At 48.1% G+C, this 26,886-nt stretch overlaps 1 protein-coding gene across 16 annotated transcripts in view; it reads left to right on the top strand.

Moving 5' to 3' along the window:
- The window catches only part of TRERF1 (transcriptional regulating factor 1), a 228,946-nt gene that overhangs the window by 131,904 nt on the left and 70,156 nt on the right, over window positions 1–26,886 (top strand). For all 16 annotated transcript variants that reach the window (XM_058733955.1, XM_058733953.1, XM_058733951.1 and 13 more), the window contains one exon: window positions 26,485–26,599. The gene's annotated coding sequence lies outside the window, so the exon portion shown is untranslated. The remainder of the gene's footprint in view (window positions 1–26,484; window positions 26,600–26,886) is intronic.

Raw genomic sequence — 26,886 nt, 5'->3', positions numbered from 1 at the left:
GGTAGGAGATTTTTCAGTCTTTCTACTTGGCCCTCCTTGGTGTTTTGGCTCTCTGTCTATGTGCTTCTTGTCTTGTTGGTTCCGTGAGTCCCATGCGGTCACCCCTAGCTGCAAGGGAAGCTGCCGAAGGATTACTTAGTTCTTCCAGCCTTAGTAGTGGAGGTGGGCAAGAGGGATTAGGAATGGCTGGTGGGTTATCCAGCCAACTGTTGGGCATAGATCAGTTGAGAAAAATAAATAAAAACAGATGTGTGTTGAATCATCACCACAAAAAAACAGATGCTCCCGGGAGTTGGCTTTGTATGGGCTGTGAATGGTATGGAAGGGTCTCTTTTAGGTCCCATTCCAGCAGCGGGGCTGATCACTTCCAAAGTCTGTGTGTGACATCGAAGACTAGATTCTGAGAAAGTCATCTTAAACCCTGCTGGGTGGGAATGGGGCATGGGAAGGGAGGAGACAAAGGGGAACCATTTCCTAGCCCATAATACTCAGAAGCAAGATGGCTGCTTTTCAGAAGTTAATGGTTGGGCGCTTGTTAATTTTTCATAAATTCCATTTAACAAATGGTGCATTTAATTTAGGACACTTGGCTTCTGGTAATAGTTCAAAGTCTGATAACATCTTTAGCACCATTTTGAATTTCATGCCTGTGTATGCACATACATGCACACATGCACTCTGAGTTCACATTCCTATGGCCCAGATCACCTTTTCTTCTCAGTGCCTCAGAGAATCCCAGTCCTGTCAGAACCCAGGTTCCCCTGCCCCCCAACTTTTTAGTTCCCTCTTTTATATCTGTGCCATATAGTAACCTTCCTTTCCACACAGTGCTCAGCGGAGGGCAGCTCTCTGATACGTGGCTCTTGCTGCTTTGGGTCATTTGGGCATATCATTTTGGGCACAGCCACTTCCCCATAGCAGTGAGCCAGATGCCTTTGAACAAAAAGATAGGAGCCTGCTGATGTAAATGCAACTCCTCACCCTTCCTCTAGTACTCTAGAGCAGGCCTTTGCAGAGTTTACCGTGCACACAGATCGCCCAGGGATCTTGTGACAATGCAGATTCTGACTCGGGAGGTCTGGGATGGGCCCTGAGATTCTTCTGTATTTGTATTGGTTGTTGTTGTTGTTGCTGCTGTTTTAAGTAGGCTCCGTGCCCAGCGTGGAGCCCCAGTATGGGGCTTGAACTCACGACACTGAGATCAAGACCTGAGCTTGGATCAAGAGTCAGATGCTCGACCGACTGAGCCGCCCGGGGGGTCCCTGAGACTGTATTAATAAGCTCCTAAGTGATGGTGGTGCAGCTGGTCCAGGTAGCAGGGATGTCAGCCACTAACCCTGGGGAGTTCTTCATAAATACCAATGCTGGGACCCCACCCCAGATCGGTCACATTAGTATCTCCGGGTGGCAGGCCTTGGGCATCAGTCCCTTTTAAAAGCTCCATGGGTGATTTTAATATGCAGCCAGGTTGAGAACCACTGATCCGGCACTTGCCCATCTCCATCCTTTGGCTTGTGCTGTCCTTCCTGCTTACGCCTTTCCCTCTTTCCACCTGTGAGGGTTCTATACATCCTTCAAGGTTCAGCTCAGAGACGTGTCTCCTTAGAGCCATTCTCCATCCCCACCAGGACACCAGTCTCCCTTTCCTCTGTGCTCTCTATCACATATACCTGACAGTATAGACAGTCTGGCCTCTCCCAGCAGACCGGGCTGGCTTTGAGGATGGGGACCACAACCATTGATCTACAAGTGGGGACTCCGTAAGCAGGAGCGAATCAGCTTGTTCCTGGGCCCAGAGACAAACCACAGGGGCTTCCAGCCTGCTACAGTGAGTTTCTCCTGTGTCTCTGTGAGGAGCAGTAGAATTAGAGGTTGAACCCAGCTTTTCCAAGAGAAGTCTAAGTGGGAAGAGGTGCTTTGAATGTTGGAGATGATCGCAGACATTGTAGTTCTTGGTCCACGGCCCTGGACTCTTGACCATCTGCCCACTGCCCTTCTCTGACCACCTCCCTCTCTGCTGGGCCTTGGGCAGCACCTCTACAGAAAGAGGAGAGACCAGGGCCCTTCCCAGGCTCCTCAGTGCTCACCATCCCACTGAGCAGCTCAGGATGCCTAAAGGGCGCATCAGTAGCTAGAGTGTCTCTGTCATCCTCCTACTTCCCTTACTTCTCCGAACCCCTTACCAGATACACACTCCATTGCCCCCAAGGCCCCACTGTCCCCAGCTCACCTCCTTCAAGAAAGGAAACCATCATGTATTTTTCTTTTTTGGCATTTGCTAGGGCCTGCGCACCACTGGGAAGGAAGCATGACCATCACCATACGCCCAGCCTACGTGCAGAAAGGGTTTAATAAATACGACCTGCGTGGGCATGGAATACCATCTGCTGAGACAGGCAGTGTGGCTTCACCAAGCTGTGCGATACTTCGTGGCAGACCTGGAGTTTGACCCCTGGCTGCTGACCACCCGTCTGGGGTGCTGTGAATTTGCCCTGAGCCACACAAGCCACTATTTCCTTAGGTCATGCTTCTCGGGAAGGTGTTGGGGATGAGGGTCTGATAGGAGTCATTCGCCCTACTCAGTTCTGTGCAGGTGTGATGTGAACCCCCAAAGGCAGAGGAAACACAGAACTTAGAATGGGGAAGGAGTGAAGATTCCTCCTTTGGAATCAACTTTCTTGCAGATGATGGCTTGTTGACCCCAGCGCATCACCAGTAGGTAGAACAAGGCAGCTTACAGAAGACGTACTTCCTGGCAAGGGTGGGGAGGGATAGAAACGGGTGTTATGGCTCCAGATTCTGCTGGACCTCAGAGGCTGTGGAAGGTGAAGGGCTGTGAAGGTGAAGGTGAAGGGCTCTGAAGATCCTCTCAAGACCCAGAGACAGGGCATGATGGTCAGGTTAGCAGGGAGGCTAGAGAGAATGGGAGGCAAGAATGTGGTGCCCCCTGGGATCCTGCTTCTTTCTTCCTCTCCAGCTTCCCTCTCCTGTGTTTGTGCATTCATTCATTTGTTCATTCCTCATTCATTCGTATAAACGTTACTGTTTCCTGACTCTGGGGATATTGCAATGCAAAAACAGGCCCTCGTGGGGATCAGGCCTCCACTGTTGAATATAGCAGCCACTGGTAACACGTGGATATTTAGATTTCAGTTAATTAAAATTAAATGAATTCTTCAACTCAGTCCCCCAGTCACATTAGCCAGATTTTAAGAGCTCAGTAGCCACATGTGGCCCTGGCTACCACATTGGACAGCACAAATATAGAATACTTCTGCTATTGCACCAAGTCTTATGGGATGGTGCTGGCCTAGAACCTAGCCAGGGAGAAAAGCATTTATTAAGTTAGCAGACGAGCGAATAATGTGGAGCTGTGGAAAGCGATACGACTGACCAAGTAGAGGGAGCCATGTCAGCTCTCCCTAGTTGGGGAAGCCGGAGTTTCCCTGAGGAAGTGAAGGTTGCGTTGGAGTTGGAGAGGAGAAACCCAGCATTAATGCATGGGAAAGTGCCTAGACATAGCACATCACTGGCATTCAGTCAGTGACTTGCCCTGTGCTCACGCGTGGCGACTCTTCCATCCAGAACCGTGTGGAAGCACACAGGCCCTCGAGTGAGCACAGGTGAGCACAGGTGAGCACAGACAGACTCTGGGTCCACATTGCCCGGGTTCAGATCTGCTTACGGGGATTCTCTAGCGCCATAGTTTCCCCATCTGTAAAATGGACAAAATAGTATGTGCATGACAGATAGAATTGTCGTGGAGATTAAATGGGTTAATACATGGGGCGCCTGGGTGGCGCAGTCGGTTAAGCGTCCGACTTCAGCCAGGTCACGATCTCGCGGTCCGTGAGTTCGAGCCCCGCGTCAGGCTCTGGGCTGATGGCTCGGAGCCTGGACCCTGCTTCCGATTCTGTGTCTCCCTCTCTCTCTGCCCCTCCCCCACTCATGCTCTGTCTCTCTCTGTCCCAAAAATAAATAAAAAAGCGTTGAAAAAAAAATTAAAAAAAAAAAAAATAAGTGGGTTAATACATGTAAAGCACCTGGGGGCAGGCACACTGTAAGCGCTGTCGAGTGTTGTTGCTGTTTCCGGGACCCCTGACTTGTCAACAGAGGGATGCCCTACCTCCAGCTGCTTATGGAATCAAGGGGTATCTGGTGCTGGCCCCCCAGTACCTGGGAGCAGGGCTTCTGGGCTCTTGGCCCCCACTGCCAGGCGAACCAAGAGTTCTGGTTCTAGTGTCCCCTCCCTGCCCTGCCCTGTTCTGTCCTCTGATGTTAACCCCCCCACAGCTGGCCCCATACATGCTTGCTTTGGCTGTGCAGAAGTCACAGTAGTTGTACTCATTTCTGTGGCCCGTGTGCCATGTAGCCTAGTAAACAATCCGGCGAGGTCAGTCCTGACACGAATGCGTCAGATTCACCTCATTATGAATGTCAGGACTCTAGAGAGGGAAGCATCTCGCCCATGATGAAGCCAAATGAGCCAGCACCTTCCATCAGACCGGAGCCCCGGTGCCCATTCCTGTCCCCCACCGTGCGTCGCTCAGGGGCACGTGGGGCCGCTACCACGGCCGGACCGATTGCTCACAGCTTTGAAATATCAGAGGGAGCATTCTGCACCCCACCCCACCTCGCCACCGTTTCACCTCTTTGGTTCCAGTGCCAGCAGGCCTGTGATATGTGGTGGCCCTTACCTGAGTGGCATCTCAGAGTTCAATTCCCTTTTCCCCTCAAGGAGCTGAGACCCTAAGCAAAGCTGTGGTGTTCTCCCCCCACACACACCCCCATCCCCTCCCTCTGCTCTGTGCTGCCGTCAGCTCAGAACCTGCTGTTTCAGCACGGAGAGTGACCACGCTAAGTGGTCGGGCCCAGAGAGAGGGCTTGCTGTATAGGATTAACTCCCAGAGAGACTCTTTTCTAACCAAATCAAAACATCACCATGACTCGGCCCATCCAAGCAATTCTTTCTTGTAATGAGATTTGTTACATGAGATTGGCCTGTATGATACCGTTAGGTAATAGAATTGTTGAGAACGTTAGAGCTGGGGCTTGAGTTGCTTTCCAATTTGAAAGAGGGTAGTGATGGTGGAATTCGCCAAGGAGGCCTAGCTGCCACTCACCCCGTGGAAAGGAGTGAGCGTGTCAGCAGCTGTTACAGGCAGATCTGCTGGGCTTCCTGTCTTTAGCCTGCCGTAACCCCCGCGGCTCAACTACCTTCAAATCGCTGGGCTCCACTTGCCTTCCCAAAGCGTGCTTTGCTTTCTTTTTAGATTTCCACATTTATCCCTACAGGGCTTCTTGTCTTGGCTTGGGACCCTTTCCAGTGCACACGCACACACACACACCTTTGAACTACGTGTGTCAATATAGTTGTTTTGTTTATTTTTTTACTGGCCCCAGCTGAAAACCCACCTAGGATTGCCAACCTGAAAGAAAAAATCTCTTTGCTGTATCCTTGGACTTTTCCATCTATACGGCTGAGACGTGGTTGGATGTGGCCGTTGGGATTCGTCACTGCCCTTGGCCTCAGTGCCTCTGCATCCGTTGGTGGGTGTCTGGGGCAATTTCCTCTTCACATTAAGTAAGTGCGAGAGGGGCCCATGTGGCCCTTGGAGGCTCCTATACTTTCCTCGCGTGGAGGACGAAGTCAGTAACCGGGGCCCCCCTGGGATCTTGTGGTTATTCTCTGCCCCTCGTGCCAGTTGGAATTGGGGGGTAGGTCCCTTTACTTAATGGTGGTGGGAGCTCTACATTCTCGCTCTGGGGCCCAGGTCTGTTCATCTCAGGCAAGAAGAACCCTTTTCCCAGCTGCCCAGGGTGTAGGGAAGCTGCTGGCCTTGATGTGGCTGCTGAAGATTTGTGTCAGGCAAGTGAGCATCGGTAGGGAAAGAGCTTAAGTGACCAGTGAGTCAGGTGCCTGATGGAACCATGTTGCAGGACCTTCAGAAAACATCCCCTTAGATGGGCCCGGTTCACTCCTCATGAGGAGGATGGTAACTTCCTCATGCAAGCAGGGCCTTAAGCATTGACTGCAGTCATGAGCTCTCCAAAATGTTGCCTGGACCTAGCTCCCCAGTTTATTTCGAATTCAAGAAAGATACAAGCAGGAGGGGAAATAAGCCTAATCGGGCGCCGTCTGAGTTAAAACCAGCCAACACATGATTGGTCGTTATTAAGGAGCAAGCTGGTGACTGAGTGTAAATGAGCGTGTGGGCTATGGGAAGTCGGTTCATTCTGCTGGCTCACACATCAGACTTGTGTCTTAACTACAACCAAACCTCATCACTTCCGAGGATCTCCTTGGGAGCAAGGATTTTTTCCTTTTCTTTCCTTTCTTTTTTTTTTTTATTTTCCATCCAACAGTCTCTGGAACATTATGGGTGTGCCCTCCCTATATATGTCTATATATTTGTTGGAAAGATGATGGAAGGCCAGATCCATAAAAACAAGCCAGTTTCCTGTCCTTGGCTGTCAGCTTAGCAGAAAGGCTGGCATTACCGAACCGGATGCCCCATAGGAGACCCTCATCTTACCCAACTAGAACCTACTTCCTTCTCGACCTAGGTCTTAATGGCCAGAACACAGACTTCTGGAATTCTTAGAAAGAATAAACACTGAGACAGGAAGATATATCCTGACTGTCTTGAAGAAGCCAGTGGAAGAAGCCTTCCTCAGACAGATCCTGAATAATTGGGAGAGCCCCTGGGCACATTCCCAGAGGTCAGGTTCACGGTGGAGGGGAGGAGGCCTAGGAAAGGAACAAGAGTTGTCCCTTCGTGTTTAGATGGGACTGTCCCACCCATCGGGGAGTTGAGACTGTTGCCTGCTTAAAGGACTGGGAGAGATGCTTCTGCCCCCAACCCGCATCCATGTGAGTTCTTCCCTTTCAGCGTCGCCCACAGCCCAAGGAAGGACGGTAGCATTGCTGTGAGCTTCACCTCTGTGAGAGCCTTGACCATCCAAAGGAATCCTGTAATGGGCGCTGTTTTCCAAGCCGTTGTTCTCTCTCTGGAGATCTGAAGAAAAATCAGGGTGGATCCAACTTCCTTGGGCTCGGCCCCATGCACGACACCTCACCCCATCCCTTTCTGGGCCTCTTCTTCACAAGGATGTCACAAGGTTTAGAACATTTCCTGACTTTTCAGGAAAAGCATGGCTCATGACACATATTTTTCAGGATCTCCTGGAAACACATTCTCCATTCCCAGCTCTTTGGCAGAGTTCAGGGGAAGAGGGGAAGCTGAGGGCAGAAGGGCCCATCCGCAGGGCCTGCGCGGGCTGGGGTGCACATGCCTCTGGTAACATCGCTAGTGTGGCTAGACCCGGGCTCGGAGTGGCCCAGAATGTCAGGGCTGGGAGGAACAGTGGCAGCCAGCACCCAGCCCAGTGCCCCCTAAGGTTGGATCCTGCTCTGGGTTCTGAATCCCTTCCTTTCTCTTGCTTGGGGATCTGCAGCACTCAGTGGTCCTTCATTCCCCTGTGCCTTTGCCCTCTCTGACTTAGTGATTCGCAGCTGGGGGAGCTTTTTGGGGTGACCCACAGGGGACCTGACCACTACTTGGGGAGACCTGCTTGTCATTTAGTTAATCTGGGGAAGGAACCTCCAGTCTCCTACCTACAGGGTACATGCAGGAGGGAGTGATGAGAGTTCGTGGATGTGTTTGTCTTCTGTTCTCTGATTTGCCCTTAGTTCCCATTTCCAGCCTTCTCTCTCTCCACCCTTCCCCGTTCCTGGCATCCTTGCTTTCCTGACTCTCTGGAGTCTACAGAGCAGACCCACCCTTCTGGTCCACATCCTTCTCTGGGATGGCAGAGGCGTTGTGCCCTGCTTTTTCTTTTCTTTTTTTTTAATTTTTTTTTATTGTTTTAATGTTTATTTATTTTTGAGACAAAGAGAGTGAGTGGGGGAGGAGCATAGAGAGAGAGAGGGAGAGGGAGGGAGACACAGAACCTGAAGCAGGCTTCAGGCTCCGAGCTGTCAGCACAGAGCCCGACATGGGACTCGAACCCATGAACCATGAGATCATAACCCAAGCTAAAGTCGGACGCTTAACTGACTGAGCCACCCGAATGCCCCAGTCTTCCATTTTTAAACCAGAAGGACTGTGGCATAATTTAATGGCTTCATAACATTGCATTCTCTGGCTGTACCTTCTATTTACCTGGCCTTGCATTTTGCCCATTTGTATTTTGACCCCCCTCCTGCCTCCCCATTAAAGACAGCACATGAGAATCCTTACACTAAATGTTTAGGCATATTCACGATGATTTCCTAAGGGTGAATTTCTGCAAGTAGAATCTTGAGGTCAAAAGCTACGTAAAACTTTAAGATGTTTCTGGCACCTGTTATAATGTCTCTTCAGAAATAGGATACTGATTTTCATTCCCATCAGCCGTAGTGAAGGTGCCCACTTCTCCACATTCTTGTCAATACTGGAGATCACATAATATATATTTTTGTGTATATATAATGTGAACATTCTACCAGGTAGATTCCTGGGTCAGACCACATGCACATTCAAGTTTTGATAGACATTGGTCAGTTCATCTTCATGGGTGAGCATGCTTCTTTCCTCTACTTCCTTGTCAACACTGCATTAGGATAGAAAAATATTTCCCAACTGGATAAGTTCTTTCAATCTGCATTCTATTGATTTCTCCTGAGGTTTACGATTGTTCATGTATTTGTGCCATTTGTATTTCTTCTTTCGTGGATGGCCTGTAGCCCATTTTTTTCTTTGTGTGGTTTGTCATTCTCTTGCTGATTTTTATGCTGTCTTTATATTTAAGGATATTCATTTACATGTGGAAAATTATTTTTTTATTTTGTTGGCATTTCATTTTGTTTACCCTTTTTTGTTTGCTTACACATGACAGCTGATACGTTTTGAACAGTGGAATTAATCAGTCTGTTGCCTTTTGGCTGTGCTTCCGGGATTACCTGAAATTTGAGCTTCTTGGGTTTCCTTTACTTCAATTGCTGGGGCCTGAGCAATGGGCTGGCTGCAAATGTCAATGCAGCTGAGGTGCAGGTGTGGTCCTCCGTTCCTTCAGAGGGAGGGCAAGTTCACTACTGACAGTTCTTCTGGGACTGCTTAGCCACACATAGGGGTGGGAGGTTGGTCCTGGGGAAGAGGCAGCCCTTGCCTGGGACTCAGCATTATTGCCGTGGGAGTCCCTTTTAGCTGGAATGTTCCAGAACCCACCTCACATTGGGTGATCCAAAGTCAGGGCGAATGTCATGAGGGGTATGGACACGATTCAGACGAGCGCGGCTCCCGATCTCTCCTGCCGCTAACAGCTGGCCTCAGGGGACAGCGTTGCGCACTAGGGCTGGTGGTTACAAGGAGGGGCTGTTCCTGTCGAAATCTGCTCTAAGCAGGATCCTGCACAAAGTCAGGATCCTGCACAAAGTCAGTCTAAGGCCAGTGGGACCATGGTTTTATTATTATTTTTTTAATGTTTATTTTTGACAGAGAGAGAGACAGAGCATGAGCAGGGGAGGGGCAGAGAGAGAAGGAGACACATGTCTGAAACAGGCTCCAGGCTCTGAGCTGCCAGCACAGAGCCCGACACGGGGCTCGAACCCACACACCGTGTGAGATCATGACCTGAGCCGACGTCGGACACTCAACCGACTGAGCCACCCAGGCGCCCCGGGACCATGGCTTTAAAGGGCTCACAGGAGTTGGTTCAGCTCAGGCTTCTTGTGATAATGGCATAGGATAGCATCAAATGACACGGGACAACGCTGTCCCAGGGTGCAGTGGCTTTACCTTGCAGTGTGTGTTTCTCCTCAGTGTTTACTGTATTGACTTGCCTCCTTCCTCCACATTTACACAGTTACTCCTGGTAAGACAGGCTCAGGGAGGAGGCCGACGGGGGTGGAGGCTGGCGAGTTGCTCTCAGCAGCTGTTGCGGAACAGAAGCCGGGGACTTCTAGGGTCCAGGTGGCTTGGAGCCTTGGTTTCCCCGGCCAGTGGTTCGTGGGCTAGAATTAAGATTTGTTTTAGAAATCTGTGAACCGTGCTGAAGGGATTTTTTTTTTTAAAACTTTCAGCAAAGTGGGACCTTCAGACCTATTCAGGATACCTTGACCAAACCTTCAGAGTGGCCTTTATGACTTCGCCTACAATGGGGTGGCTATTCGGATGGGTGATTCCACATTTCCTCCTAAAAATTAGGGATAGGAATTGAGATGTAAAAACCATAAGAAAATGGACTGTGGCCTTTACAAAACTGGCACTTCCTTCTGCCCCTCAGGCACGCCGGGCTTACTCCCATCTTCAAGTCTTTGCCCCGCTGTACCCCCTGCCGCCTTGCCCTTCCCCTGATCTGCCTGCCCCACCCTTCCGTCCCACCCCTCCCGGCAGGGCTGACTCCTTTCCATCACTTAGGTCTTGCTCCAGTGTCCCATCCTAGAGGAGGTCCTTCCCCACAGCCCTAGCTGAGGTACCCTGTCCCCCCCCACCCCCGCCGGATGTCACTCTCGCTCATGTCACCTTCCTCTCTTTTCTTCATAGAGTTACACTGTCAACAATAATAGTAACAGCTAATATTAAGGAGTACTAACCGCGTGCCAAGCAGTGTTGTAAAAGCTGTGCCTGTATGAATGTTTCTGATCCTCACATTTAACCCTATGAGAAGAATATTGCTATTCCCATTTTACAGACAAAGAGATCAAGTCCTGAGAGAGGCTAATGTAGTAGTTTGGCACCAGGAGTCATCTATTCGGTAAATGTTTTTTTGAGCACTAATTAGGGACCGGGACCAGCCCTGTGCTAGGATTTGGAGATAGAAGGATCAGGAGGGCACTGTCCTTACAATGAAGTCATCAGGAGAACAGTGTTCCAGATCAGGCTGGGTCAGTGACTCCTCTCTGAGACCTTGGGGCAAGTTGCTTACGCAGATTCATGCACTTTTTTTTTTTTTAATTTTTTTTAATGTTTATTTATTTTGAGGGAGAGAGACACAGAGAGCAAGCAGGGGAGGGGCAGAGAGAGCCAGAGGCACAGAATCCGAAGCAGGCCCTAGGCTCCGAGCTGCCAGCACAGAGCCCGACATGGGGCTCGAACTCACAGACTGTGAGATCATGACCTGAGCTGAAGCCGGACGCTTAACTGACTGAGCCACCCAGGCGCCCCTAGATTCATGCACTTTTATTTTCCCCATCTGTAAAATGTGAATAAAGGAAGCTGCCGCAGCTACTGCTCTGGGTTCATGGGAGATTTTGTTGTTGAGCTCACTTGGGGACATACATAGGGCAGGAGAGATACAGGACATCATTGGGCATCCTCACTTTGATACCTGGATATAGGAGAGGTAGAGAATTAGCCACCACTCATCTTTGTCCTGGCAGTCCTAAGTGTTTTTAATCAGATTCCACCCCCTTCCCTTACTTGTGGGCGTTTTATAGTATCTCAAGGGGTTCTTAAATGTCTCAAAGATTCTATGTAGGATCTCAAAATCATTTTTTGGTCCACTGATGTAGGAATTGCTGCACTTCTATAACTGGTCAACAGGATTATAGTATTTAGGGCAGCAGTCCCATCTGATTGGAACTGTTGAGTTTTATTGTCCAGGGACTCAAAAGCCCCTTGCATAGTGATGGCACTTTTTGAAGGAAGTTGTTCTTATTCATCATTGGGCTACCAGTCTGGCTGTTTAATTTCAACAGCTGGTGTTATTCTGGAACCTAATGTAAGGGCACTGTTTTGCTTTCTACGTTTTTTGCCAAGACCATTCGTTAAAAACAAGACTATGGTAATAGATGAGATGTTGGTGTGTGGTAGAGAAACAGCTCTCTGAAAACTGCCTTCTTGCTCCTTGTCATCCTCTTGACACGAACTATAAAAAAGGAAACAACCAAAACTTCAAAGTGAAGTGGGCCAGCATGTCTGACCTCATCCTCCTAAATGCTATGTAAGAGGGCGCTTTGGTCTCTGGTTCTTGCCCTGGGCCCCACCCACCTTTCTGTCATTCGTGGCTTGTTTCCTGTGTCCAATTTTTGCACAATCTGTTAATAACCAAACATGCCCTCACAAGCTGGTGAATATTTGCAGAATCATAAAGCAATTAAGTTATAATCTCCCACTTTCCAGAAGAGACAGGCATCAGGCCTGCATACTCTGAGAAGATCCACATGCTATTCATTCTCCAGTTTCATTTATCTGCATTGTTACTATCCTGATGCAGGCCTGTCACCCCATCCATCCACCATCCATCCACCATCCACCATCCATCCACCATCCACCATCCACCCACCATCCACCATCCACCCACCATCCATCCACCCATCCACCCACCATCCATCCACCCATTCACCATCCATCCATCCATCCATCCATCCACCATCCATCCATCCATCATCTACCCATCCACCATCCATCCATCCATCCATCCGCCATCCACCATCCATCCATCATCTACCCATCCACCATCCATCCATCTATCCACCCATCCACCAGCATCCACCAGCATCCACCAGCCATCCATCTGTCCATTCATCCATATGTCCACTATCCATCCATCCATCCATCCACCATCCATCCATCTACCATCCATCCATCCATCCATCCATCCATCCATGTAGGGGGTGCTCATTTTTGAGCACTTGTTATGGGCTGGGACATGAGCTAATATCTGGGGACATAAAGGTGAATAGTTACCATTCTTGCCTTCAAGAGATTTCACACAACAATATCAGGAAACATGAGTTCAGAGAAGTGTTCCAAGCTCAGATGATTGGGGCTTAATATTCCTACTACTGAGAAAAGGCAAGGTTTGGTGACAAAAAATTTAATAGAGGTTATGACCTTATAGTTGAGTCTTAAATGACAAGCTACGTGCTTACTTATATGCATCCTCTCTTCCTTCGTAGCTCCTGGCCTCTGATCTTTCCACGAGTATTGAACATCTACTAGGAGCAGGTCCTTCATGTCCCCACCTTCTCTGACTTTGACATTGTTTCACATTCTAACCGTGTAAGTTCTCTACAGCTTCAGGCATGTCACTTGATCTGAACACTTTGGCAATGTCGTGTCCCAGATGTAGAGTTTTAGCTCTGGAGCCTGATATTTGGATTCCTCTGCTAATATTGCCCCAGCCTGATGACCAGCTTGTTTCTCATTCCTCCAGTGGCCAAGCAGACCTACTCACCCACCCCCACCCCCAAACACATCTCCAATGCTGCCTTCTCATGCTTGTCTAATTTCACTTACCCTTCAAAGGCCGATCAAGCCTCTCCTGATTAGGAAAGCCTGGGGAAGTGTGTTGCTTCCTGGTTTGGGGATTGGAGAAGTATGGTTGCACGTTTCACTGGATGTTCATCAGACCACATTATATCATTACCTTTCTCTGTAGTTCTGCCTTCTTTTTTCATGTTGATGGGATTCTTGGTTCTCCTCTTTGACTAAATGCAGGGCCTACATATGGAAGTCATCCGTCTATATTTACTAATGAAAACCGGGCGGAAAATTACACATCCTTTGTCACCTCTTCCTGGCAGACCCTTAGTTCTGCTACTGAACTAGAGAAGGTCAAAGTTACCACTCTGTGCACCTAATCTGTTCTTTTACCCTCAGGTAATGGAGAGTGTGAGAATATGTGCTGGTCGTTCTCTCTTTGCCCACCACTTTCCAGATCCATTCTCTGTCCTGCTGGGGTGGCTGGGGTGGCTGGCCTCTGTGGATTACATCCACTGGGCTCCTCTACTTTACCTTCTGCGTTTAATTGGGTTTAACTAATAGGAGATGCCAGCAGGAGATTCAAGAACAGGAGGAAAGAAAGATTGGAGTATTAATCCTCTTGCTCCCTCTCTGCTTTGTCTGATTTCTGGCAATGGCTGTTTTTTATAGCTTCAGCTCCTCTCCCAGAGCTCTCGCTTCGTTGGGCTCCAGGAACACGATTCCCTCCACTTGCCCTTCAAACGTAGGGGCGGGTAAGGGCTTCTTGCTGGTGTTAGTCTCTGAGCACGGCACCATATCATGTTGGCTCCCATCGCCATAGCTCTGTAACTTGCCCATTTATTAAATTATTCACATTTAAACCCTTTGAGTGCCATCTACACTGTGTTACTCAGAGTATACTTGCAGGCTTACGTGATCTAACTCAGTAGTCAGCCCCATGAATCGATCTGTTTCATTTTCTTTCAAAAACTTTTTTTTTTCCTGGGGTTGGGGGGGCTCACGTTCAGAAGAATTTATAATAACAGTCTCCTGTCCCCTTCTCTCCCGAACCCAGTCCCACTTCCTTGGGGCAGTCACTTTTAACTCTTTCAATTGCTTCTTTCTGGCACTTACCTCCATGTTTGAAAATGAGGTGCTATTTTAGAAATTATCAGCTTACTTCCTGTTGTGATAGGTGATGATTTAGCTCACTCATACCACCCTTCTACCTCCCTCCCCACATCCTCACAACATAGTTGTATTGTTATTTATAGTTCCTCTATTTGGTTAGCTTTACAAGTGAGGTTCTTGCTGTCGTATTTCTTGTTCATTAACAGTGTTTCTTTATTCTCTGCTCAGTGAGATGAAGATGTGTGTGTTCCTACCCCAGCTACCTTCCATTTTCCACCTTCTGTCGTCTTTATTTTTACCTTTAGAGTTGATAACGTTTACATTTTTATTTTGTAATTGCCATTAAATCCTCTACGCTTTGTCTGTAGGCTGATCCTAAAGACTGAAAAATCAGCAGATAGGAGTTGTTTTTCTATGAGTACGTAAATGATAAATTGTGTATTGACAGTCTACCCTTGGACATACTTTTTTGGTTTGCCTAGTGATTTTTTTTTTTTTTTTTTTTTTGGTTTAAGCCAACATTTTAAAATAGAGCTTTCATAAAAGAGTTAGAGTTTGGGGTATTGTTTTAAAAGTTGGAAGCTCTGGGGCACCTGGGTGGCTCAGTCGGTTGAGCATCTGACTTGGACTCAGGTCATGATCTCACGGTTCGTAGGTTCGAGCCCCGCGTCAGGCTCTCTGCTGTCAATGCAGAGCCTGCTTCAGATCCTCTGTCTCCCTCGCACTACTCTTCCTCCAGCCTCTGTCTCTCAAAAATAAATTAAACATTAAAAAATTAAAATAAAATAAAAGTGGGAAGCTCTGGCACTTGTGGTCTGACTTCCCAAATGGAAACCCTGCTTGAGGATGTCCCCTTTAGAATGGGCATGCCGACCCCAGTTTGCCACAGTCCCCACCACTCATTCAGTGTATGCATATGCTCAAATACCTAACCCGCTTTGATCATTAACTTACTCGCCTCACCATGAAGGCATTTAAGTGTGTTAAATCCCGATCTATTATCTTCTTTGGAGCCAAGTAATAACATATTAGGAGTCTTTTTTTTTTTTTAACAGCTTTTTATTTTCCCAAGAGTGTCTTATTGGCTTCCTTTTTTTTTTTAAAGCATTTTTTGTTATATTGTCATTTTTTTTCTTCCCCCCAAATTCTGTAGTTGGGTATTTTATATATCCTCCCTTCCTCCCAGAGCCTCTATTCTCCTCAAGTTTGACCTGGTTGTCCTCTAGGCCTGCTACACAACTGTCATCTGAGATTTACCTATACTGTTTTACTAGGTTTAGTTCCACTGCTTTCTGGATCTCATATCTTTTCTTTGGGCCCATTCAGTTTCTTCGAAAAAGAAAATGCCATTTTTTGCTTGGGAGAGTAGATACTTGGCTGCCCCATGAGCCATCCATGGAGGATTCAGCTCCTCTGACTTCAGATTTCATGTAATCCCCCCAGTTCAGCCTTACATCTGACTCCTGCCCTCCATTGCCCTGAGTCATCAGCCTCTTGGCCATTCTGCCAGGCTGATAGATTCCCATAACATTCACACCCACTCCGGGCTCAGGCTTCCTGTGCCTGCGTCATCAGTTTCTAATCTTCCATAGTCTGTCTATTTTCCACAGAGTTGTTACAGAATCTTCCCCAGTAACCCTTACCTGTTCCCCTTTGTTATTTGAAATGATGTCTTCTTAAAAACTTTTTCTTTCACTCTCATCTTTGCAATATCCAGATGGAAAAGCTATAAGTGAATGCAGTTAATGTGTTTGTCCTGGTTCCACCTAACAAAGATGGAATCTCAAACCTTCTTGAATCTGTTTAAAATTTTTGCCTGTATCACTTCAAAAGCTAACAGGCTAAACTTTCCCCCATCTAAGTAGGGGCTTTTAATCCTAAATTTACCTTCTTGGGGATTTAGGAGAGGTTCCCTGTTTATAATATTACATACCTATCCAATCCATCCCTTTTTAAAAAATGATCAAATGTAGATCTCGTATTAACGTTGCTAAGGCTGTATTGGCTGCCATAATCATCTTGCGATTTTCAGGAGTTTAACATGATCAGGTGTTTCTTTCTTGCCCTTATAACAGTCGAATACAAGTGTTCTGGTGTGCCTGGCATTCCTCCACAAGGTTATGGGGACCCAGGTATCTCTGTCTTGTGATTCTGCTATATTTTAGAGGATACATTCTCAGGGAGAGCAATCTCACCCTCAAAAATTAGTTCCCAGGGACAAAAGAAATCTTATATCCCCTTGCATAGATATCACAGATATATATATGTGGTACCTAAACAGATGCATGGTGTATCTGTGTTATTACAATCTCATGGAGGAAGGCCCTTAGGGAAGAAGTGTCCCAAAAGGCTCTTTTCTGGGGAATAATAATGAAGAAAGGATGGAAACGCTACCACAGGCCCAAGAGGCCCCTGGATTCAGGTGGAAGGGAGAAAAGAAGGTGGTGGAAGCTCACCCACCTGGTAACCAGCATGGCCCTGAGATGACATACATCCCTTGGCCCATGTTCCATTGATGAGAACTAGTCACAGGGTCCCATCTTGCATCAGGAGGAGCTGGCAGTTGGAGTCCCTGGCTGTGGGCAGCTGCTTCTAAGTGACAATTCTCAGCTAAATAACAGGAACATGGGTTTTGGAGGATGTTTGGCCTCTAAACACAGAGGTCAGCAAGCTTGGTCTTAAAGAGCCAAGTCCTGAATATTTTAGGCTTGTGGGCCATATGGTCTCTGACACAACCACTCTGCTTATTGTGGCCGAAGGCAGCCATAGACAAAATGTAAATGACGAGTGTGGCTGTGTTCCATTAAAGCTATTTTATAAATAGGTGGCTGGCCAGCCTACAGGCTGTGGTTGGCCGACTCTGATGCCTGATGACCAGTCGGAGCTTTTCATTTGTCCCCATTGCCTCTACTTCTCAGACCTGGAGCTTCCCCTCCACTGAGGGAGGGTGAGGCCCTGGTTTTCCTGGGAGAAGAATGGAATGGGATGTGACCCTTAACCAAGTGAGGTGTGGAAGAAAGGGAATCAAGTTTGCGTGTGACGGTATGATATTACGCTGTCTCCGCATCTAACCTTCCCAGCCACCTGACGTGGCAGGAGGCAGTCCCTGACACAGGATAGTAAGTGCTCAAAGACTGGTGACTGTTGCTATATTCTGTGCTTGGGGGTCACTTACAAGTACCTGCTTTAGGTGAAGTAAGTCTGGAGGATATGGGCTCCTGCTTCTCATAACATTAAGGAATACACCGTAATGTTCAATGAATTATTATCCAATAGTTAAAGCTAATATTTACAAAGAGCTTTTAATAACATGACAAAAGGCTTATGTTAGAAACGGGATACAAAATTATACATACAATATGATCTCAGCCATAGTTTCTTAAAAGTTTAGAAAAAAAGGAAGGAAGGAAGGAAGGAGGGAAGGAAGGAAGGAAGGAAGGAAGGAAGGAAGGAAGGAAGGAAGAAAGAAAGAGAAAGAAAAGGAAGGAAGAAAGAGAAAGAAAGATAGAAAGAAAGAAAGAAAGAAAGAAAGAAAGAAAGAAAGAAAGAAAGAAAGAAAAAGAAAGAAAGAAAGAAAAAGATTCCCACAAAGTGATGAGAGTATGAGGAGTTTTCCTTTTTATTTTGTATATATTAAAATATTTACACTCACGGTACCAGATATCCCACCCCTGGCACTTGACAGAGGCTTTGGGGCTTCAAGGGAACCCCTGTGTCAGAGGAGACAACCAGCTCCTCTGGATCCTGTCAGAGGTTACGAGGAAGGCTTAGATTTGGGGGTTAACAGTTGAAGGGGGAGGGATGGGAGAGTCAAAAGGTTGCAAGGAGACCCTCTCTCCTGCTTATGTAATTGCTCTAAGGAGAGAGGAGGGGAGAGAGAGAGAGAGAGGGATCGGGGCTCAGCAAGTGAGCTCCTGGCTGCTTGTCATGTGAAGAAAACTGATGTGAGCGACACTTTCCTCCTCTGCTTCCTGCCCTGCTTTTTTGTTCTTTGTGTCGTGAATAATGTGAATACAGGTTCCTCATACTTGGAGTTATTTTTACAAGGTCTCCTCTCTGCTTCAGATGACTCAGAGCTGGGGCCTTCTCTTGAAGATGTTCCTTGGGAAGCGCTCGAGGAGATGCTGAACCCTGGGCGATCTGGGGGTCAGGAGTGTGTGCCCTGCCCCAGACCTATCCTGGTCTTTTTTTTTTTTTTTTTTTCTTGGAGCCATGTCCACTGGAGGGAGGAAGTAGTGGCTGGAGGGAAAGGCCTTGCTGGAGACAAGACGGCTGGGGTTTGCAGGCCCCAGAGGCCAGTGGCTCTAGTCTAAAGGCATGAAAGCTCTCTGAGCAGTGGTCACCACGCACCCAGGGAAAAGGATTAGAGAGACCTGTTTTCCTGTCTCCTGCTGCCCCTGCTGGTCCTGTGTTCCTAGAGAGTAGAGGCTGCGTCTTACTCTCCGTTTCTTCTGGTTACTACGTCCAGCACTGTGACCCAGTGAACGGGTGTTGGGTACATAAATTCATGCAAGAGAAGCCCCTTTGCATGGGTAAAGCTGAATTACCTGGACATGCCCGTGGACGATGCTGGCTTCTCGATCCGCTCCAGAAGACGCGCGTGCCCAGACTCTGGCATGTGGACTGGAAGTTGTTACTCTCAGAACCAGCATCATCTGACCTGACCCCTCGTAACCGCTCTGAGAGACAGGGTCTTCTTTTCAGTTTTCCAGGGGGTCAGGGAGATCGCCCCGGTGTTGTGCAGTTAGTAAGAGGCCCGGCTGGATTCTTCTGCCCTAAATCTGCTGACTCCCTGGCTGTTTCCCTGACCCTGTGTTGCCCTGGGAAACCCCAGAAGTAGAGGCTTTGCTGCTTTTGGAACAGATTCCATGCCTTCCTTCATTCACAGCTGTGGTGCCATCCTTCCAAAAGAACCGAACTTTTCCCTCCTGCCCTGACAAATACAGACATCTGTTTGCTTAGACAGTTGTTCTCAGGGTTCTGAATTTGACAAAGGACGGGCTTAGGGGCACTTTGGTCTTGTCAGTCTCTCAGTTTTACTCAGAATGGCTGTGTTTTCTTGAGTACTCTAGAGCAGAGTTTCTTACCTCAGCACTACTGACCTTTGGGACCAGGTCATTCTTGTTGTGGGGACTGCCTTGTGTGCTTTAGGATATTTAGCAGCACCTCTGGCCTCTGCCCATTAGATGCTAAGTAGAACCACCCCCCGCCAAAGCTCTGACAACCAAAAGCTGTCTCTGGACATTGCCAGGTGTTCCTTGCAGGGCAAAATCACCCGAGGTTGAGAACCACTGCTCCACCATATGCCGGAAGCCTCCTCCTCGCCCACAACAAAGAATTATCCCACCCCAAATGTCACTGGTGCCAAGGTAGAGATACTGCGCTCTAGAAGAATTCTGTCACACAAAACTCTTGGTTAGCAGCGATGGAAACTCTGTGTTCTGTGCCATCCAATATGGTAGCCACTAGCTCCATGAGGCTACCAAGTACTTAAAATGTGACTAGTAAGACTGAAGAACTGAGTTTTTGCATTCATTTCAATTAATGTAGATGGAGATAGCCACTTGTGGCCAGCGGCTACCATGTTGGACAGAGCAGCTGGAGAGACCAGGGCTGATCACACTTTAGTGTGCCCACCGATCACCGGGGGCAGTGAGGCTAATTCAGCAAGCCTGTCCTACTACGAAGTGGCTTTGAACTCTCTTGTTTTCGTGTAATTTAGTGTGAAATTTTGCATCCTGTTGCATTGTAGAGCTAGGGAATTTCATTCCCAATATTTAAGTGTATTTCAGGAACACATCAGGTTAATCCTGTGGCTCCGAGGGTTAAGGTGGTAAAAGCAGGGTGAGAGGACAGAGGTGTGTTGGTGAGGGAACACTACGGAGAGAACTTCATGAAAGAAATAGTATTCGTCTCTAACAATGAGGATTTTGTTTCCCTCTTTCGGAATTTCCTCAGATTTAATCTCTGGAATGGAAAACAACGTTTTAGATGCTACACTGTATACACAAGCAAAGGGAGCAGGGTCACGGTCCTACTGTAACTCTCTGGGCCACTGCGAGGCTGCTCTGGGAAGTAAGCCCAGCACCCACGACCTCCTTAAGTAGCGGTTCTCAGCCTTGGCCACATATTACAACCACTTGGCAAGCTTTAAACACTATTGTTTAATAGGTTTGTGGTAGAACCCAGGCATCCGTGGTTTCTAAAGCTCCCCAGATAATTTTGATGTGCGATCAGGATTGAGAACTGCTGTGTGCTAGCCCACGGGACGCAATGGTGAAAAAAAAACAACAACAAGACATTGCCCATGCCGTAGTAGGGCTTACAGTCTGACTGGGGACATCCAATTGTGAATCACATAATTAACTAATTGCAACTCTCTTAAGTGTGGCTGCACACCTTATATTTCGGGAGAGTCAAAGAAGTCTCACTGAAGCTGTAACCTGAAAGCTTGACTAGATGTTAATGAATGGGGAGCTAGGAAACAAGCATCTTAGCGGGATCGGTATGTGCAAAGGCCCTGGGGTAGGAAAGAGCTTGGGGTGTGTGAAACCCTAAAGACAAGCTGGCTGGAGCTGTGAGCAAGGAGGTTGGAGAGTGGATAGTGGCCTGCTGTTCACTGTCAGTCTACAGTGAGTCCATCTGATACATTCTCAGTGTTCGAGGTATCCTGATTTTGATGTGAATGGCCCAGCTTCTGTGTTCTGGAATAACCAGGTGCATGAAGGCTGGATTACATGAGCTACCCCGTCTCACAATGGTCTGGGCAGGATCCCCTCTTGCCAGACAGCTCTTTTCTCAGCCTCGGTGGGAGTGGGAGTGGGGCACCAAAAGAAGAGATGTTTGGAAAGAGAATGAGAATTCCACACACACCCCCCCCCCCGGCTTCCAGGCCTTCCCTGGCTGTTGAGGGAATGTGTCTCACTTGAAAATCAGCCTTTCCATGCCACCACTGTCCCTGCAATGGGATTCATTTGACAGAATGGTGGGGTCTGAGAGTTCTCATTGCATCGATTACTCTTCGTATGTTGCTTAGCTGTTCTTAAAGTTTTATTTTATTTATTTATTTTGAGAGAGACGGAGACAGAGTAAGCAGGGCAAGGGGTAGAAAGAGGGAGGGAGAGAATCCCAAGCAGGCTCTGCACTGTCCGTGCAGAGCCCAGTGTGGGGCTTGAACCCCCAAAACCATGAGATCATGACCCGAGCCAAAACTGAGAGTCGGACACTTAACCCAGGCACCCCTCTTAGCTGTTTTTAAATTAGAGCCACAGATTCAATCCTCCTCCTCCTCATTTTTCTTCTCCTCCCCCTCCTCCTCTTCCTTCATTTTAAAATCTGTGCCAATTTCTAATTTATTCTGGGTGGCATGGAGGGAATTCTTTGCACTTTGTTTTGTCCTGCTTCCCATTTCAGAAGTTCCCTCTTGGATATCCTGTGTCCTCTCTGCTCCCCCAGTGAAACCTTCCCTGACCAGGTCCAAGTGGGATGTGAGCTTTTCTTTTCATTTCAACTGCTTTGTGGCTGAGGAGAGCCCTTCCTCTTTGGTTTGAGCCTCTCAGTGCCCATTTAAAGTGTTTGTTTCTGTCCGTTAATTTTTTTCCCTTCCCCCCCAGATCTTTCAGTCTTTGTCTCCCCACCCCCCTTAACTCTAACAACAGTGTATAAGGGGGCATTTATCACCATGAGTGTGCAGAAGGGAAAATGAGGCCCAGACGGCAGTGTGGGGCGGGGGAAAGACTCTGGCCTTGCCTGGTGGCTTGCTCACTGCAGATCCCTGGAAACGCACACAACCTTCCAGGGCTGCGTCCTCATTGGTCGTACAGGAAAGAGATCGTAAGATTTCTGTCCCCCCGTAAGGTGGCGTGGCAACGGAGTAAAGAGGAAGGGCTTCCGGGCTTCGTGTTCTGGCTCTGCCACTCAAGTTTTGTGGTCTTGGGCAAGTCAGCAGGCCTCAGTTTCCTACTTGTTCAATGGTCGTCCCCACAGTGACTCTGCAGGATGGTTGTAAATATCAGAGGTGATCGCTGGGAAGTCCCAGGACCATGCCTAGGCTTGTTGGGTCTTCAGGATGTGGTCGCTGTCCCATCCCCTCAGCCATCTGGGACTCAGATGTTTGTCTGAAGGAACTCTAGCTGTTAGTGGTGGGAGCCCAGAGCTCCTGGCTGGAGCTACCCATAAATCCTTGCAGGGGCATCTGGATTCCTCCGGTGCAGTTGAGCGTGGGGCAGATGAGGTGGGGCTCAGTGAGGGTTAACCCTGGTGTGGAGTGGGGACTCTCAGCAAGGTGGCCGGGGACCATCGAGGGCACACACCAAGAAACAGTGAGTCATCAGGGCAACTGGCCACTGCTGGGTGACCCCTGAGCCCTTGCAGAGCTGCCCTACAGCCCCAGTAGTGGCTGGGAGATCGTCTCGTGTACTCCTGTTCATGGTCCCATTGAGGGAGGGGCATGGCGGTCCCTGCTCCCCGCTAACTGGCGTGTAGTGATGCTATACCACCCCTTATGCAGGGCCTGTTGGGAGCCAGGCAGTGTGTTGGCTGATTTTGCCGATCTCCTTGAGACCCCTGCAAGGAGGCACTGCTAATCCCATTGTAATAGAAGAATAAGGCCAGGGGCGCCTGGGTGGCTCGCTCAGTTAGGTGTCCAACTTCAGCTCAGGTCATGATCTCACGGTTTGTGGGTTCGAGCCCCGCGTCGGGCTCTGTGCTGACAGCTCGGAGCCCGGAGCCTGCTTTGGAGTCTGTGTCTCCCTCTGCCTCTGCTCCTCCCCCACTCATGCTCTGTCTCTCTCTCTCTCTCTCTCTCAAAAATAAATAAACATTAAAAAAAATTTTTTTTTAAATAGAAGAATAAGGCCAAGTGGCCAGTGAGGGGACAGGGTCAGATTTGAACCCAAAGCCCCAAAGCTCCTGTTCCATGCATGAAATTGTATAAACTTCCTTAAAGTACCACCCCCCAGGATGTTTCTCTAGCAATAATCTTAATAATGGAATGCTTGTTCACATCCCAGAACGCACACACTGTCTGTCTTCTCAGCGTTCACCAACTAATTTTTACTACTGGCCAAATTGAATTTAGCCAAGTCACCCACTGCTGAAAAGAAAATAGGTAATAATGCCAACAACCTGGTCGGAAATTGGAGGTAGAGAGCAAGGTGGCCCCTGTTTTGGATGCCTCATTCTGGTGTAGGAGGAGAGAGAATTGCACCTTATGTGTATCTCTGTGCACCCTTATTACACTCCTGGCTTGCCATATGTAACTTCTTGGGTACTTTTTTTAAAAATATATTTATTTATTTATTTTATTAAAAAATTTTTTTTAATGTTTATTTATTTTTGAGAGAGGGAGAGAGAGAGAGACAGAGTACGAGCCAGGGAGGGGCAGAGAGAGCCAGAGGCACAGAATCTGAAGCAGGCTCTAGGCTCTGAGCTGTCAGCACAGAACCCGACGCGGGGTTCGCACTCACGAACGTTGAGATCATGACCTGAGCCGAAGTCGGGTGCTTAACCGACTGAGCCACCCAGGCGCCCCTTATTTTTTTTATTTCTGAGAGAGGGAGTGCATGCAAGCAGAGGAGGGGCAGAGGGAGAGGAAGAGAGAGAGAATCCCAAGCAGGCTCCACACTGTCAGCACAGAGCCCGACGTGGGGCTTGAACTCAACAAACTGTGAGATCATGATTTGAGCCGAAATCAGGAGTCGGACGCTTAACTAAACTGAGCTACCCAGGCTCCCCTTCTCGGGCACTTTTGAAAAACCTGCACATCTTGAATGCTTCCCTTGACTACCACAGTGATTGAAGCATGATGTGAGGCCAAGAACTGATGTGATTTACAAGCCTCCTTTCATAGCTAGAACATGCCACATGCTCCTTCCCACCATAGGACCTTTGCCCAGGCTGTTCATTGGTCGGCAGCACCTTTTCTCTCTCTCTTTTCCCTCCTGCCCTCCCTATTTTGCTTCACTAATGTATTCTTAGGGCTCAGATTAAAGACTGATACCAGTGACCCTTTTCCATGCTAGGTCTATCCCCTGTCACATGTTCGTATAGCAGAGGCCATACTTCTTTAGAGCATATCACGATTACAGTTATTTCTAATTTGCTGATGTTTGTTTTTCCCGCTCCACTTTAAGCTCCACGAAGGCAAGGACCACGTTGGTCTCAACTGTTCTCTGCCTAGTGCCTTGCACTTGGCCTGGTACATACTAGTCATCAGTCACCATTGGATAGATGAATGAACGGTTGGAGAGATGGGTTGAGCTGGTTAACCTCACTTCCTCTCCCTTAGCTCCAGCCAATATGCTCTTCTTAACAGGGTAGGGAGGTTGTAATTAGCTGCTTCTGTGTCTGTCTTGGGTCTCTCTGTAGGAGAACCCATCTTGAGACGTGGGAGGCTAGCTCAGCGCCTGACATAGAGTAGATGACCAATAACATTTGACTCTCTGGTTGTCTAAGCTTAGCTCTTGCCCATGAGACAGCCGGCTGCAGGGACTCAGGCTGCATCAGGGAAGTTAGCCATGGAAAGTCATGGAAGTCCGACCCTGCTTCCCACCCCACGCCACGGGTTAGCTTCTGGCTAATGTCTACCTCTCCGGTTGCCAGCTACTATATTGACTTATTTGTGCATAAACAGTTATTCCCATAACCTTCCCAGCATACAGAGATGATGATATACAATCTTTATAACATCACAGACATCGCTTCAAAAGCATTCTGTTGCTATAGGACTGTTTATGATGTGCTTATCGCTAGAATTTCATGAGTGACAAACTCCCAAATTGCATATGATTGAGCATTTGAAGCAGGGAGTGAGGCTATATGGGTTGTTTGCATTAAAAAAAAAAGACTTTGAGAAGGGAAGTTTTTCTTCTATAGACTTATCTTCTAAAGTTTAAAATAAGAACTACTTAAAAGCTGAGAGTTTAGAAGAACGAACATTTTCTCTTAAACATTCAAATGGGTGAAAATGACTTGTAATCTCTCCCTCAAGTATTAAGGCAATAGGCATTTAAAGGCTTTTTTTGGAGCTGGCTGTCACAGACAAAGGATTTCTCAATTTAAAAAAAAAATCATTTTTATGGCATTAAATAATAGGAATGAACACCAGCAGCCCTCTTGACATTTCGGAACTGATTTATTTTCCGAAATGTCCCAGTCCGTTTTAATAGATGACACTTTGTCCTTCCTATTCAGGGCTGTGGCTTCGGCTGGGGTGGCCACAGTTAGGGTTGAGAAGTTGAGGCTAGAGCCCTTGCAGGGCACACAACTTTTGACCAGGTTCCATGAGCCTCGTGCTCTGTAACCTGAGCCCAGCGAGTTCCACCGCCTCTATCTCCTACGCTTTCCCAAAGTCCCTGCTGTGGCCCTCCTTCCCGGAGAGAGGCTCTCTGATCTGATGAATTTGACATCCGCTGTACTGTGAGCCGTTTCGTCTGAACCCAGAGATCAGCCAGACGTCTTGGGAAAGCCCGACTCTGTGTTACTAACTTCTGCTGTAGCTAGCAATGCTGTTCAGCTGTGGTCTGTGGAATGATGGCTAGCTGCAAATCGCTTACCGGGCTGCGAGACAAGTACCGGGCAAGTAAGCACTTGGAAACCTCTGTACCGACTGGACGGGGCAATCGGTCGAATCGAATAGTTTGAGAGGTGGTGCTCTGGAGGGGCAGTTTTTCGCTTCATTTTTCTACCAGTTCATTTTTATTACCTTTGATAAAAGTGTTTTTTCATCGGCGGTGGGTTGGAAATTAAAACAAAAACAGGGACACCTCGCCCTTCCTGACAAGCGTTTTGGGAAGTCTCGTGCGGAGTACGCTCGAGCTGCCTCTGCTCCCCTGTGGGACAGGTAGGCTGTTGAATGAATTTGGGGAAATCACAGCACTTACCAAATTATATTGTAATGAAATGTGCACCCCCCCCCCACCTCTCTCTCTTGCTAAACCGTTTTTTGAGAACAGTGAATACATCTAATTCATCTTTGTCGCCTTGTTCCTCATACCCCCGCATGGCACATATGGGGCACGGGAAATGTTTGTCTCATCCATGCCCGCTCCCCGAGGACATGAGAGTGAGTGAAGCCAGCTTCAGGAACTCCCTGGGCTTTTGGTTGGTATCCCCTGCAGGCTGGTGATGGAGAGCTAGGAGCGAACGATGAAGGAGTGATCTTTCCTGCTCTTTTCCCCCACAGAACCAGGCCTCCTCTTCCCACCTGCCCAGCAGCATGAGAGCAGCATGACTGGCCGGCCACAGGAGAAGCCCCCAGAGCCAAGCCCCCAACTCAACCATCTGCTGCGGAGGTCAAGGTGAGCTTGCTTTCCTTCTCCTGGAAGGTTCAGGCATTGTTATTCTAACTCATTCTCTATGCTCTTGTGATCTCGCACCTTGTGCTGGGAGAATGGGGTTTACTGGCACATGGGTAGGCTTAGAAAGTGCATGTCAGCCTGGCAGGGCAAAGCATGCCCATTGCAGGTAATAGACAGGACATTGGTGGAACAGAAACGACGCTGAATTGAGTATTTAGGGCCTCAAGCTCTCATTAGTCCTCTATGACCTCCTGACTCTGGGACCTTTGGCAGATCTCTTAGGATTT

This window comes from Neofelis nebulosa, chromosome 6 (genome assembly GCF_028018385.1).
Source record: "Neofelis nebulosa isolate mNeoNeb1 chromosome 6, mNeoNeb1.pri, whole genome shotgun sequence".
Taxonomy (NCBI): Eukaryota; Metazoa; Chordata; class Mammalia; order Carnivora; family Felidae; genus Neofelis; species Neofelis nebulosa.
Note: the sequence above shows the minus strand (reverse complement) of the source record. Positions and strands in the feature narration are given on the sequence as shown.